A 15,619-nucleotide genomic window follows, 5' to 3' on the forward strand; every position below is an offset into this window, starting at 1 on the left:
TCTGGAACTCTTGGACACACAACAGTCCCCTCAACAGAATGCTGTTCCCCTCAGGACATCAGCAAAAGAGTGAGTGACCATGGGAGCAGGTCACACTCCCTTTTCCTGTCCCGTCCCGCATATTCCCCAAACTACCACTAGCCAAGTTTGTGTGGATGTATCAAGACTCTTCTGAAGAGCTGGAGGAGCTACGGGAATTCGAAGGGGAAATGTGAATCTTTACATACGGAGTCACAACTGTGTTTACAATTCAAGGGAACAGCCCCAGGAGGAGCTGAGCCCTTCGCAGGGGTCCCTTGGGGATGAAACCACCGTTCCTAGCTCTGGCCTTTATCTTCCAGATGCTTCTTTCTCCAGAACCTCTGCTTTGTGTCGCTTCACCGTCTACTAGGATCTCTCTCCCAGCAGTGTTTTTCTGTGAGCTCTGAAGTCCGGCATCGGTGTGGACACTCCAAGTCTGGTCACTTTTAAGGTCTCCAATCCAGAATTGCACACATGCCTCTTAGTTTTCAGTGTTTCCACCAACAAACTATTTGGATCAAATATAGCCTCCTGGGGCTAATAATCTTAGGTATTACAATATAAACCAACAAGAGGAAAACATATAATTTCTACCCCTTAATGTAGAAGGCTCCCCAGCCCACCTTACAGTTAATACACTTATGCAGAGCAGTCGTGTTTCCCTTGCTTGCTTTTTCCTACCTCTTCTGAGGGATACTCCCCTGAGACCTACCAGGAATAAGAAATGGATCCTATGCCTTTTAGACTTCAGACCAGCCAGAGCTTTGAAATGAACTCTTACTTGTATCTGATTCGGTTCTTAGTTAAGCCCCAGCTTGACTTCGGTGGGAGGAGGTTTCAGTGGCTTAGTTGGTTTGGGTGGTTTTGTTCTTCCAGTTACATGTATAAAATCCTAGTATGTCAAAATGCTGTCACTAAGCTATTATCACCGAACAGTTCTCTTGCAGTTAATCTTCTGCAGTAATTGCTTGAGGCGAGAGGACATTGATAAAACCATGCAGTTTCCACACTACCTTCAAATGAAAGGCCCAGCTTCCAGACCAGTGCAAAACCAGGAGTTTTCTGTGATGATGGAAATGTTCAATATTTGCACCATCCAGTATGTGGTAGCCACTGGCTATTCAGCGCTTCAAATGTGGTTAGTGTGACTGAAGAACTCAGTTTTTAATTCTATTTAATTTTAACTTATTTAAATGTAAACAGTCACACATGGCTATTGGCCACCATAGCACAGCTCTAGAAGGAGATGATCTGGAGAGTTGGGGGACCAAAGCTTAGCTCTTGGCTCAGTCACTGTTATTGTGTGGCTTAAATAATGTGTAAAGTGTTTGAAGAATGCCTGGCACATAGTAAGCGTGATTAGGTATTTACTGCTACTGTTCTCTCTGGTTGCTGTTAAAGAAATGAAGTATTTACTAAAAGTTACAAAGTTAACCAGTAAAGAAACTAAGAGGATGAGACAGGGGAGGTTGGGTGGTGATGTAAGTGAGCTAAATCCTCTTCTTCCATAGCAGGAAGGTAATATATAGAATGTCTCAAATTAAGCAATAACCAGAAAAGCATATTAACTAGAGGCATAAAGGAAGGTATCAAAAACAAAACAACACAAAAAACAGCCCAGAGAGCTAACATTAGCAAGATGGACCGGAAGGTGTGAAAGGCAACAGGAACTGCTGGATTTTTAATTATGTTCATGGCTTTTTGTTCACTTTTTCCCTTTTTTCTCCTTTATAAAGCCCAACCTCACAGCTCTTTCAGTTGAGCCATTCTTCAGGATACTGTGATTCTGGGTCCCTTCTGACCAAATCAGGCTGTAAAAAACTGGGTGATTCATAGGGTAGGGCTGGAGTATTAGTATTTCCTTCCTTCCTTCCTCCCTCCCTTCCATCCTTCCAAAGAAAGAGTGCTCTTGTGCATGGGGGGGGGGCAGAGGGAGAGAGAATCTCAAGCAGGCTCCACGGGGCTTCATCTCACCACCCTGGGATCATGACCTGAGCCAAAATTAAGAGTCAGGCGCTTAATGGACTGAGCCACCCAGATGCCTCAGGACTATTGGTATTTTTAAGTTCTTCATTAAGATGTAGTTTCACTGGTATGTGGAAGTCTTTGATTTAAAAGCCAATCTTGGGAGCAAGGAGGAAAAGCAGGGGAAGGAGAGAATTAAAAAAAAAATACACAATTTCTCAAAGTTTAGATGTGGTTTTATCCTGTTGCCCAAAGTCCATGCCTCACCATCCTTTCCATTCATAAAACCAAGCAAGAACACTACTTTAGAGGCCTTTTCTTTCCTATATGCCACACTGAGGTGAAAGGAGATGAGAGGCTTATGAGTGATACACAAAGCAGACCCGGCAAGTTTGCCCAGCCTGCATAGGCCTCGAGTCTGGCCCCAGAGTCTCAAATGGAACAGTGTGACACTTTTCTCAGATTCCCAAAAACGTGTGTCTGAGCTCCTGTCCAGCAGCCAGCCGCGCAGGAGGGCCTCGGCAGCTCTGGTAGGAAGGAAGGTGCCAAGCACGGCTCTGGCTGGCAAGGCAGTAATCAGGGCGACGGAGGAGACAAGGACAGAGACCGGGGGAGGGGGGGTGCCCTCTGGCCACTTCCTGTTTCAGAAGCCCACCCCAGGCCGGGAGCTGTGGAGTAGTAGTGCAAGTGGCACCTGTGAAAAGAGAAAGCAGCTGATATTCCATCCTTGTCATCTCAGAGGGGACAGACTGGTCAGTTCATCCCTCTCGAAACTTCCACCAAAAGCTGTCGGCCAGCGATGTCTGCAACATCTCCCCGACTTTACGCGAGTACTCGTACTTGCTCCCACAACCGCAAAGGAGTCCATGCAGCTCCGGGGTCTTCCTTCCTCCCTAAGCCTCGCGCCGGAGGACAAGGCAGAGAGTGTGCACGGGAACCGACAAGATCCTGCCGTGGTTCAGGATGCTGGCATCAGCCCCTGGCTCCCCCTGCATTGCCCACTCCCTGCAAAGGCCGACTTCCGCCCACATGGCTGGGCTCCATAAGCACGGTAACATGGCGGTCGCTCAGAGGGGCGTGCACCCGAGGGGCGCCCTGCTTTACCCCCACCACTGCCTCAGACCCGGGCGTCGGCCTCCCTGCAGGTCCACCAAGCCTTTTCACGGCCCTCTCCCCCCAGCACGTTGGAAGCGGAACGGAAGTCCGGAGGGCGGACCCCGGTTCACAGGTTGGAGGGCCTCCCCTCCGCGAGCCAGGCCCCGCTTGGCCGGAGAGGGGACGGCCTCGTGCCCGAGACCCCGCGACCCCGCGGCCCCGACAGCCCGACCGTCTCCGTGGCTCCTCGGCCTCCCCAGGGCGGGCGGCGGCAGCCGGCGAAGCTCGGCCGGGAGGGGGCGCGCCCAGCCTGGCCCGAAGGCGGGAGCGCGCGAGGCGAAGGCCGGGGGCGGGGAGCCCGCACGAACTGAGCACCTAGTAGGCGCCCACGGCATGCCTGGAGGCGGCGCGGCGGCGGCGGGGAGCTCGCCTGCCTTCAGGGAGCTTCCGAGGGAGGCAGGGAGTCCGGAGACAGTCCCAGGGAAGGCCGCCGCAGAGGCTGCTGGGAGTGACTACGAGCTGCCGGATGCAGGAAGGTTAGGGAGAGCCTCCCGGAGGCCACAGGAGCTAGAAAGCACGTGAGGGAAAGTGGCTTTGCATCGGGGCAGGGCATTCCAGACAAAGCCAAACCCCGCTCTTGGGTGTCTTCTGGAAGGGAAGAAGCCAGGTAGTGGGAGAACGGGAACCCAGGAGAAGAGGCATAGGAGGCAAGGAGGGAGAGGCAGGCGGAGCAGATGAGAAAGAGCTGAGCAGAGGTTTGGTTTTCATTCTGAGAACGACTGGAAGCTGGAAGCCAGAAAGAGGACCAAGCGATCCCTCGGGCTGCCGCAGGGAGGGTCCAAGAGGAAGCAGGGCCCTCTGTTAGGAGGACCTGGCTGGGGTGCCGGCAGGGTGAGGGTACTTTGGGCCAGGACACAGAGCAGGGCCGGAGCCCAGCTCCCGTCACTCCCCACCCTCGGCCGGTGCCCCTGTGTAGTGAGCAGAGGCCCCACGAGCGCGGGCGGCAGGACAAAAGCTTTGCAACAGCCGCAGGGGCAGGGAGGAGCGCAGGCTGAAGTGGAACCTGGGCTGGGGGCAGTTGCACAGTAGCCTCCAGGCCCTCCCCACTCCTCTGAGCGCCCAGAGCCTCCGTCTGCAGCCCACGCCGCCCACGCCTAGTTCGAGAGCCTCTGGGAGTGGAGCGGGGAACCGCTCGGAACCGGAATGAGCTGGTTTAGAGCGGCCGCCTTTCCCTCCTCCCTCTCCCCCACCCGTGGCCTCCCTCTCCTTCAGCGACTGGCTAGTTTTTGCCGCAGTCCCTGACCAAGGTAAACAGAAGAGGAAACAAGGAAGAATGCTCTGTTTCCATGGCAACCCAGAGGGCAGTCGATACAGCTCTCTTGGATGTGCTTCAGGGGAAGAAAAGGCTCACTAGAAAAGCAACAGGGAGACAGGCCCCTTCATGCGCACGGTGGGGGATTGTTCTGGAACATGGTGAGGGCCTGGATGGAAGGAGGAGGGGACGAGAGGTGTCAGGCGCCCTCAATGCCATGGCAGAGGAGGAGGAGGGCTAGGGGACAAACCCAAAAAGCAGCTATGCTCGCTGTTGTGACAACTGTCCATCAGTGGCTCAATCCTCACACCCAGGGAGCAGAAAACAGAGATAGCAGAGATCTCAGAACCTCCCCAAATGCACACCTGGCTGTCCCTTTCCAGAAAATCCTTCCGTGGGGCAGCTCAGCCAGAGGGCAGCCACAGAGGTTGGATCCGGAGCCTCAAGGCCAAAGACAGGTTTTGTCTGAAACGGAGAAGCCCACACTCTCCAACTGCAGAGTGAGCTGGGCCGGGGGGGGGGGGGGGGGGGGGGGGGGGGGGGAGTAGGGACACTACTGCCCCTTCCGCGCTGCCCTCAGAGACCTCACGGGCTTTCCCTGAACCTCCTTCAGACTCCTGGAAGGCTGGCACCTCAATAAGGCATCGTGACTGTGGAAAAGTCATCCTTTTGGTGAAGAGGGGAGTGTGATGGAATAACAGAACAGCTTCTGCACAGGATTATGGGCATGGGGGGGTCCCAGGGGGCTGTCCATTTTAACCATGTCACTGTCCTGCGGCTGACCACAACTGTCCTGTGCACTGAGGACTTCTCTCAGGAGCAAGCTGTGGGCATCAGAAACCTCTTCTGTTTTCCAGGTTTCATATTAGATTCATTAGAAACTTGATCCGCCTCAAGAATCGGCCTAGAGGCTTGTGGGGGCCTCTCGCCTGTCTAGGCAGGGATGGCAGAAAATCCGGGACAGAGGGTGGTAGGAAGTGATAAGCTTCCTGCTCTCACAAAGCAGAAAGGACCTCGATGACTCCAGCCCAGAGAAGCGGCAGCAGCTGCAGCAATGATTTGCAGGACACTGCAGGGAGGTGCCTCAGCCGCCGCCCCCCCCCCCCAGCCCCGCAGGCATATAGAGAATCCTGGCAGTGGGGCTACAGGCCCGGTAAGTGCTCACCCACGCGTTGTACAGCCCACACCCTTCTAGCACAAGCCCTCAGATGCTGTGGTCTGCCTGGAGACCCCTCCAGAACAGGACCCAAGGTGGGGAGGGAGCACCAGCAGCAGACAGGATTGACAGACCTGCTTTTCCTTTGCAAAACACCCAGAAGTGCCAGGTTTACTCAGTTCTTTCCACAACCTATGGATTCCAAACTTCTGTGACCTTAACTCCTGCCACTGCCCCTTTATTCATTCTATTCCAGCTCCCCTTTGCTGTTCCTTGACCAGGCAGGCTCCCACATCAGGTCCATGGCACTGGCTGTGCCCTGGAAGACTCTTTCTCCAGTATCCACATGGCCAATCTCTCACCCCCAGTTCTTTATTCAAATGTAATCCTCTCAACAAGGCAGAGCCAGGGCTGGGGTGAGTGAGGTGTGTGAAGCAACATGGCCTTCCCTGACCCCTTGGTTTAAAATTGTGTATTGCCACCCCCACTCGTTCTCCCTTATCCTCCTCCCACAGAATGCAACACCCTCTCCCTTGTTCTTTCTCTTGTGTATTGTCCGACCTCTCCTATTGGAACGGAAGTGCCAGGAGGGCAGGCATTGTCTCCGTCCGCGTTGGGAAGTAACCACCACGGCTGAGATACTCACTGGGAGGAGATGTAGGGATGGTGGTGGGGACAAGGTGGGAAGGGACCCACCTCTTAGAACCACACAGGCTCTTCTATGAAGGAGCCCTGACACCTGCAACCAGCAGCTCCTGTCCTTCTGCCTCACGAGATTCCCACTGTTTAAAGTCTCCTATAGCGAACCGGCAACAGCAGGTCCTAACAATCCGTCAGACAAACCCCCCACTTGCGGCGTGTCACCTTCAATTTCCTGCCTGCCTGCCTCTTTCCTGATTGACCTGATAAATTCAGGACAGCTTTTATTGCTTTTGGCAAAAAACTGCCATTAAGATTTACAGAGCCAAAAGCTGGTACAATGTAGTCTTCAGAGTAATTTACACAGTGAGTTTCAAAAGATGAAAAGTTAGCATTTCAGAGGTAATTTCATAAAAAGGATTATCAGATTAATCACTGTGTCAATTTAATAGTGGTGTCTCAAGTAATTAGCTTTCTTGGAGTCAGCAATGCAAAGAGGGACTCTACTAGGAATAAAAATGGTTGTGTCAGACAGTAAGTGTGTTTTGGGCAATAGATCTTGAGAGAATTCTCTTCGGAATTACTCCATGCAACGTCTGGCGTGGGTTCTGTGGCTCAGAGACATAACAAGAGGAGAAAAGCTCTGGGAGCGCCCAAGGCTCCGAGACCCTTCGGTTGTGACGGGTGCAGGCTTGTCTACACCTGCTGAGTGAAGCTGCCCCGCCACGTGTTGAATTGTCCTGTGACACCTGGAAGATGTGTCTAACCACACTGTGCATTGACAGGCTGCTCTGAAGGGAGAGCAGGTGTGAGCTGCGGCGTGCCTGTGAGATTACCAGTGAGATGTCTGCGATGGAATACAGTCAACTCGGCCCGGCCAGTTGTAAACCCAGCCTGAACGGTTCCGTGGCGACGGAGCACTCAATCAGCCACCACAGGTCGGGGCAAGGTGGTGTCTTCAGTGTGTGTTACGGGTCGCATTAGTCCCCCCCACCAAAAAAAACGTTGCGGTCCTAACCCCTCATACCTCAGAATGTGCTCTTATTCGGAGACAAGGTCTTTACAGAGGTCATCAAGTTAAAATGAGGTCATTGGGACAGGTCCCAATCCAGGATGACTGATACCCTTACAGAAAGAGCGTATCTGGAAACACGCACACGCAGGAGGAATAGCACGTGAACATGAAGCAGAGAATGGGATGACGCATCTAGAACACCAAAGATTGCCAGCAACCACCAGAGCTGGGGGGAGAAGCAGGGAACAGATTCGCCCTCACAGCCTCAGAAGGAACTGCTGACACCCTATCTCGGACTTCTGGCCTCCAGAACTGCATGATAAGTTCTGTTGTTTAAGCCACTTAGTTTGTGGTACTTTGTTATTAGGAAACGATTCAGTGGGGGCATCATGGAGACTTGGGTGTCATTGTTCTTAATGTTCCTGTATTTTTGTGTGTTTTTAAAAGACTTTGCTTTTTTAAAAAGATTTTTTTTTAAGATTTTATTTATTTATTCGACAGAGATAGAGACAGCCAGCTAGAGAGGGAACACAAGCAGGGGGAGTGGGAGAGGAAGAAGCAGGCTCATAGCGGAGGAGCCTGATGTGGGGCTCGATCCCATAACGCAGGGATCACGCCCTGAGCCGAAGGCAGACGCTTAACCGCTGTGCCACCCAGGCGCCCCAAAAGACTTTGCTTTTTTAAGAGCAGTTTTAGGTTCACAGCAAAATTGAGAAGGTACAGAGATTTCCCCTAGGCCCTCCTCAGCCTTTTCCACCATCAATGTCCAGCACCAGTTGTACCTTTGTTATGACTGAGGAACCTACACGGAAACGTAGTTACCACCCAGAGTCCATGGTCTGCCTTCGAGCTCACTCTCAGGGGTGTGCGTTCTGTGGGTTTGGACAGACGTAGAAAGACACGTGTGCACCACTGTGGTGTGATCTCCTACAGTCTCCTCACTCAAAACTCTGTGCTCCATCTATTCGTCCTCCCCTCCTTCCAACCCATGCAACCCCGGGTCTTTCCACTGTCTCCATAGTCTTGCTTTTTCCAGAATGCCAGATAGTGGGAATTACTACAGTCGGTAGCCTTTTCAGACTGGCTTCTTTCACTTAATATGTGTTCAGGTTTCTCCCACGTCCTTTCATGATTGGATAGCCCATTGTCTGGATGCACCACCATTTATCCATTTCCTTTTTCTTTAAAAAAGCATTTTTTTAAACACCAGCTCAGGACAGAATATAAAGATATGACAAATCTGGGAGTAGGTACAAGAATATTCTCAATACTTTCTTTTAAAGAATTAAAAAGACTCAGGCCCTTTCTCCTGGGGTTGCTGACCAGATTGGCTCTGAGCCTGGAGCTGTGGGGGCCAGTGGCCTCTGCTTGAGGAGAGCCTGCGCTGAAGAGAACAAGCTGGCAGCCCCCGGGGGGGCTCTGATGCCGCGTGTGCCCCTGGACCCAGCTGGCCAGGGCACCTTGTCACATGAGCTTTAAACAATACATGGCTTTGAAGCTCAGTGATTCTACTTAGAATGGGATCTTCTGGGCCTTGCCTTCCGCCTCTCTAAAATGAGAAAATCCAAATTAAGTAATTAATCAAAATGAAAGAAAATGAGAAAAATCCACCGCCACAAGTTGTGAAGATGAGACACAAGAAGAAACTTGGGGTGACCTGGAAAGAACATTGATAGCCGTATGGTTAGAAACTTCCAGGGCAATCGATAACACATTTAACAGCCTGGAAGAAGTTCTGGTCCAAGACTCAGGAGCGGCACCACCCACCCAAGTGCCACTCGCTCTATTCCCCCCGAAAGCCCCTTACTGACCTTCTGAGGGTGTCTCTCTGGGGTCTGCTCCTCACACTTCAGGGAGGATGCTCCCCCTTACTACTGCTTCTTCCCACCACAGTCTGGCCCCCCTAACCCCTGTAGCCTGTGGTGCTCCTGGGAGGATGATGGCCAGGACTTTCAGAAAGGGCACTAATGGCCAAGATGCCAGTGACCCCCCGAGTCTGCTTGAGGTGCCCAGCCATTAGAAGGAGACAGAGCTTTCATGGCTATGAAAGAAGATTCTACAGGCTTCCACAGGCTGTCGAAAAGGAGTCTGACGAGGTGAGTGAGGTGGGAGGGGGAGCCAGCCAAGTGACTCAGGCTGCAAATGTATCCTTCAATGGGGAGATTTACCTCACACTGCCTCTTCCTCCATTCCCCTCTTGGGGAAGAAGAGCCTGAGCCCCTTTCTCACAGCACTTCAGAGTGCAGAGCCCAAGCCTCAGGCTCTGGGTTCTATCCTGCGTGCTGCGGTGTCTTTCCTGCTCCCCTTTGCCTCTGTTTCCCAGGGACACACCAGGTGGGGCAAGGGCTAGTCGGCCATTGCCAGAGGAGGGTGTGTGGGAATTTAGGGGCTGACTCCCAGGTCTACACACTTAAGCTCCTTCTCAGTGGCTCCTTGAAAAAGAGAAGTCCAGCCTGTACCACCAGCGCTCTTCACTCCCCTCTCCTCAGTGGTCACTTGCTGGGCACCTTGTCTGCTCTCTGTGTTTCCTTAGCAGATTTGGGTTTAGCTTCTCCTCATGAGAGCAAGATGGCTCCAGGAAGAGGACTGATAAGTCCTAGACTTGGACCTGGAGAAGGAATTCAACCATTTTTCTTGTTTTTTCAATCGGTGTAATTTATTTCCTGCTCTTAGACTTTTCCACGTTTCTTCCCCGGGACCCTTCTGTGGTGTCTTGAACTGTCAAGCCTTCCCAAAGATGCCATGTTGGAATTCTGGGCCTGGAATAGGGAAGATAGGAGGGCTGGTTTGGGGTGGGGGCAGTGGGATGCAGGAAACAGATGATACATTAGATACAAGCTGTTTTGGGGGCACAAATTTTCTTATTTGGGGAAGTAAATTTTTTGTAAACTTGGATCCTAAAATGGTGTAATTGCTCACTCTTCCCCAGGAGGGAAGTCAAGCCCAGATGGTGTGATCCATTTCCCAGGCACTCTGGCAAGGTCACTGGAAGGGCCAGCTGGCGGCTTTCTTGTTATTGTAGAGTTATTTTATTCTTTAACATTTTACTGATTAAAGTCCTTAAATCTCAAGAGGCCAGATGGAAGCCAAATAATATAGCTCTTTTGGTTTCCTTTTAATGAGATCAGGGTTGGGTGAGGACTCGGGTAGGATAGAGATGGAGAAGCCGTCTGCTGGGTGCCCTGGGACTGATTGCCCAGAGGGCTTGCTGAGCTATGATTTCTTTCATCCTCTTTCCTGTTGTCAGTCCGTATTTTCCAGAAGACTCTTGTAATGATTTCTGTAGGACTTTGTGCTTCATAGGCTTCAATTAAAATTTGACTCAGCTTGGGGGGGAGGGGTAGGGAGACTAAGAAGCCTGCCAAGACGTTTGACCCCTAAAGCCCCCAAATCCTTCTGCTCCCCCGGGAGGCTGCTTGGCATAGGAGTGTGGAGGGGGCTCCGAAGATGTGCTGCGCCCTCCCCTAGATCCTGCTGCCTGGGGACCAACGATGAGGTGCAGCATCAGGTCCTGCTCCCTTCAGAAGGGCTTTGAGCAGCCCGAGAGCAACAGGACGCTCCCCATTCTGCTGGGATGGAAGGGCCGGAGCCCATCCGGCCTAGCTCTCAACCCCGCCGAGGCAAGATGGCCACCCGCCTCTGCGCTGGGCCTGCCAGGAGCTGCCCCGTCCTCACGTTCATCTAATGAAGAGGGTGAGGGAAGGTGGGCAGGCCAGGTGTGGGTGCTGAGGAGGCAGGGCCTTGCAGAGCGCATGTCCAGGAGCCCCTGGGGACCCTCTCCAAGCTGGCGCCATTTTATTTAGCAAGCAGTTTAGCACCAGCTGTGTGCAGAGCCCCACATTAGACCCTGGGGCGCCAAAAGGAAACAAAAGGCACAGGAAACGTGTCTGTTCTCAAGGATATTCTAAAAAGGTCAGGAAACACCAGTCTCCCCACAAAATGGCCTGAGGACAAACCCACCCCAGCCGGCAGTGCATATTCATGGTACATAAACCACGGAGGCTTCAAAAGCTGGGGCAGAGGGGGCTAATTGGTGACGTGAAAAGTTCAAAAACACTAGCATGCCGGGTGGACCGTGACCCAGGGAGATGTTTGCTACCAAGTGGAAAGATGGGCCACCTTCACACACGCGCGCACCTCAGCCGTATGCCGGCAGCCTGGGCGCACACGGCGCTCCCTACAGGTGGGGTTTTCCTGGGGGCTCCCCAGGCTGGCTCACTCAGGCTTGAGGGTGCGGAAGAATTTTCCAATGGCCTTGTTTCAAAGTGCAGATCACGAGGCCCCAACAACCCTAGTCTCCTTCAGTAAACTGGGGTGGCACCAAATCTGCATTTTCAAAAAGGTCCACAGATGGTTCTGTTGTTCGAGCCGCTGTGAACCACACTTTGGAAATCAGTCCTTTAGGACCTCAAACCAAAGCCCTTCCCTGGAACGGCCTCAGGAAGGGAACATGAAGAGATTTTCCACTGTTTTAGGGCTCCTACGGGGCAGCACCCTCCACTCCCAAAGCCTCCCCACACACAGACCACACACACACCCCACACGCGCGCCATACACACCACACTCTTCCACACACACACGGCACAGGCCATCCCCCACCGCAGCCCCACATGCACCCTGCTACACCACACGCCGCAAGCCACACGCCACGCACACGCCACAAACATACAGGAGCCCATTCACTGCAGTCCTGAGCCGGAGCCGTGGCAGGGACCTGTCATCTGTGACTCCAGGCAGGCCAAGCTGGCCGCCCACGCGAGTGAGGCAGCACGCCAGCGGCGAGCGTTTGCAGGATGGCTCGCACTGCATGTTTTTGTCACCGGAGGCAAACTGCGTCATTGCCGCACGCTGGTCATGGCTGTGCAGAAAGGTGAAGGCCTCTGGCTATTGTTCCTTTACCAGCTCTGCTGTGAAAGAACTGCTTTCCTCTCAGCTGAGATTTATTGATCTCATTTTTGCAGACAGAAAATGGATACAGGGAAGTGATCAGCCGAAGGTGAAAGCAGCTGGGCTCGGAGCCTAGTAAGTGTTCAATACATTCGCTGACTGATGCTGAACGCAGGGAAATGACAACCAAGGGTTGTCGCCAGATCCCGTCTCCTGAGGCCTTGTGTGCTGGTCAGGGCCCGGACAAGACCCGCCTGGCCCTTCCCTCTCCTAGGTCTGGCCAAGCAGAGGAGTGGCCTTCAGCTTTCAGGACACAAGCCAGTGTCCCCCACCCTCACCCCCAGGTAGGTTAGAGAAGCTTCTCAGGAAAGGGGCAAACACAGGTGACCACAGGGTGTGAGGAACTCGGTCCTCCTCGGAGCTGTGGGTACAGCTGTGCACAGGCTAACGTCCAGCATGTGACACGGCGAGTAACCCCCTGGATGCGGAGAGAAGCTCGAACAGCCAGGGGACGTCAGGAGCAGAGGCACGTCTGCCCTCCTCCCTCTCCCTGTCCGCGGGGATAGACGGGGAAGTTCCGAAGTTCCGAGCACACGCTCCTCGCTCCTCGGCCGCTCCGGAGAGGGGCTTCTGCCCTGTGCCTCTTCTAAGGGCGGACTCCCGCGCACCCTGGCCCAGCCCCCTCAGGGCCCACGTCGGGGAGGGAGACGCAGTCGACTCTGAAAAGTCTTCTAGAAACTCGGGCCACGGAGCGTGCCTGTTGCGGCGGCCGTGGGGACCCAGGTGCCCGCAGGAGGAGGGGCCCTGCGGCCTACGGTGGGGGCGAAAACCACTTGGATTTCTTTTGCCCACGACTCCCCAGGGCACCGGAGAGTCAGTGGTCACCGGTCTAGGCGTCGCGGCGAGGCCGGGACAGCAGCTGTCCGCTGTCCGGGCCGGGAGGGCCTCCGCGAGCGCGGGCAGGGCGCCCTTCCCTCCTGCAATGTGGGGCCCACCCCGTGCGACAGCCCGGGCGGCGGCCCCGGCTTGGTCCCGAGCCTGCGGTGTGCGGGGCTGAGCGGGGGGGCGTGGGGGGGACACCAGGGGGCGCAGGGACCCCTGCGGCGGGGAGGAGGCAGGCCGCGGGGTCGGGGCCTGTTGGGAGATCGCCGAGGCCAGCCAGGCCCACCGGCGCAGAAATCGGGCGGACCCTGGATTCGCGCCAGGAGCAGGTGGCCGTGAGATCCCAGGCTCCGGCCCCCACCCCGCGAGGCCCCCGCAGGAAACCTGGCACCTTTCCCCGCGCCAGCTGCGCCGCCTGGCACCAAGTCCGCACCCAGGGGAGTCCGCGGCGCACGCCGCTGCCCGGGGACTGGATGCGTGACTCACGCCTGCTTGCTAATCACTCCCCTCCCCTCCGCCCCGCGTCTCGCACAGCCCTCCTTCCCCTGGAGGGAAGCGTGCCCATCTGACACCCTGCCCGCCTGCTCCCCGTGACACATTCATCTGCCCTTGCGGCTGCCCCGGCTCAGCGCAACTTCCACACCGCGCTCCCCAGCCTGCCGCCTCCTGCTGCCGCTTCCGCCGGGGCCAGCGGGCCGGCGCGGCTGTCCCCTACCCGCTCCAGCGCCGGCACGGTGAGCCCTGAGCGCCTGGCGGTACGCTGTGTGTCCTTCCATAGCCTCTCTGCCCACCTCCACACGGAAGGGCCCAGGCCTCCAGCCTGCAGGCACCTGTGGAGAGGAAGCGGCAGCCCGCTGTGGCCAACCTTTTCAAGCCACCATTCAGCTGTGACCTATGGCACGTCCCCTAAAAGGAGGCAGGAAGAGAGTGGCTCCTGGTTTTGTCTCTGCCTTGATTGGGCAGGCTGGAAGAAGAATGTAGCCCAAGTAGGCGGTGGGAGGTCCTGGGAGGGTCAGCGGCGCCTGTGGCCTGACACCAACCCCCCCCCCCCCCCCCCCCCCCCCGCAGAGCCCACCTGCTGGGGACAAATGACTCGGTCCTGCCGCACAGCAGTCTGAGGACCGGGCCTTGAGAGTGGGGCTCTGCACCAGCACCAAAGGGGACCCTGGGCAAGTGGCAGGCCCTCTTTGGGCTTCGAGATCTTCTGTAAAAATTAGTCCAGCTGCTTGGTTCCCAAGACCACGTCTAAGTTTTCTAAGCCATGACAAGGAAAAAAAATCTTACCTAAAAACTGAAGCAGCCCCAAAGCCAACAGGCCGTGCATGTGGTGTTTCACAATATAAAGAGATCCTTCCTTTTGTTCGGCTGAATACAGAGCTGGCTTCACAGGCCTGCCACCTGCACGGTCGCACAGGACCCTACACTTAGAAGGGCCTTGTGATTGGCTTAATGCTCTGTGGTGGCTGTCTTGAAATTCTTGGTAATTTTTAACATTTTAACATTTTCACGTGCCCTGGATCCCACAAATTATGTAGCTGGTGCTCGCCAAAAATACTCAGAACGTTGGTCAAGGAGAAGCATTTGTGGATGTCCCTGCCATGTTTTGCTCTCCAGATCTTGGCATCCGGAATACAGAAATGTGGAACGTTTCCTTATTTCAGTGCCTGGGGACCAGGGAGAGGGTGCCTGGGGACCAGGGAGAGGGTGAGCCGGTTAGGAAGCCCTTGGTGAGAGTTAAATTGTTCAAGGGGACAATGAGTCCTATTACTGTCCTTGGAGTCAGACACAGGCAAGGCCCTACGGGTTTGTGTGGACATGTCCTACAGTGACACGTTGCTGTTGTTGTCCAACATCCAACCCGTGCTTCTTCTGCAGTGCTGGGATTATTAGCTGGCCATGGCCAGGATCGTGGGAAACAAAAACTACTTTTCCCAGATTCCTCTATAGCTTGATGTATCCATGTGATTGAGTAGCTGGCCAATGGGATGGAGGTACCCAGAAGCGTCCGCCACCTTCCAGGAGCCTTTCTAAAGAAATAGTTGGTATGTGTCCCTTCTTCTAAGTTGCATTAAAAAAAAATATATTTTATTTATTTGACAGAGAGAGCACAAGCAGGGGGAGCGGCAGGCAGGGGGAGAGGCAGGCTTCCCGCTGAGCAGGGAGCCCGATCCAGGGCTCAATCCCAGAACCTGGGAACATGACCTGAGCCAAAGGCAGGTGCTCAACCAACTGAGCCTCCCAGGCGCCCCAAGTTCTAAATCTTTAGACTAAGATCTGGAGTCAGAATAATACATGCTCTTGGGGCGCCTGGGTAGCGCAGTCATTAAGCGTCTGCCTTCGGCTCAGGGCGTGATCCCGGCGTTTCGGGATCGAATCCCACATGGGGCTCCTCTGCTAGGAGCCTGCTTCTTCCTCTCCCTCTCCCCTGCTGTGTTCCCTCTCTCACTGGCTGTCTCTCTGTCACATAAATAAAATCTTTAAAAAAAGAAGAAGGAAAGAAAAATACATGCTCTTTGTTGTTATTTCACAATAGAAACTGACATCAGGGTGAATAGGCACACGGTTGCCCACGACGTTCAGTTCCTCAGATGCGAAGACTGCACTAGCGTCCCATCTCTAAAGTGGATGCTGGCGGGGGGGGGGGGGG

The sequence above is a fragment of the Ailuropoda melanoleuca genome, chromosome 1 (genome assembly GCF_002007445.2).
Source record: "Ailuropoda melanoleuca isolate Jingjing chromosome 1, ASM200744v2, whole genome shotgun sequence".
NCBI lineage: Eukaryota > Metazoa > Chordata > Mammalia > Carnivora > Ursidae > Ailuropoda > Ailuropoda melanoleuca.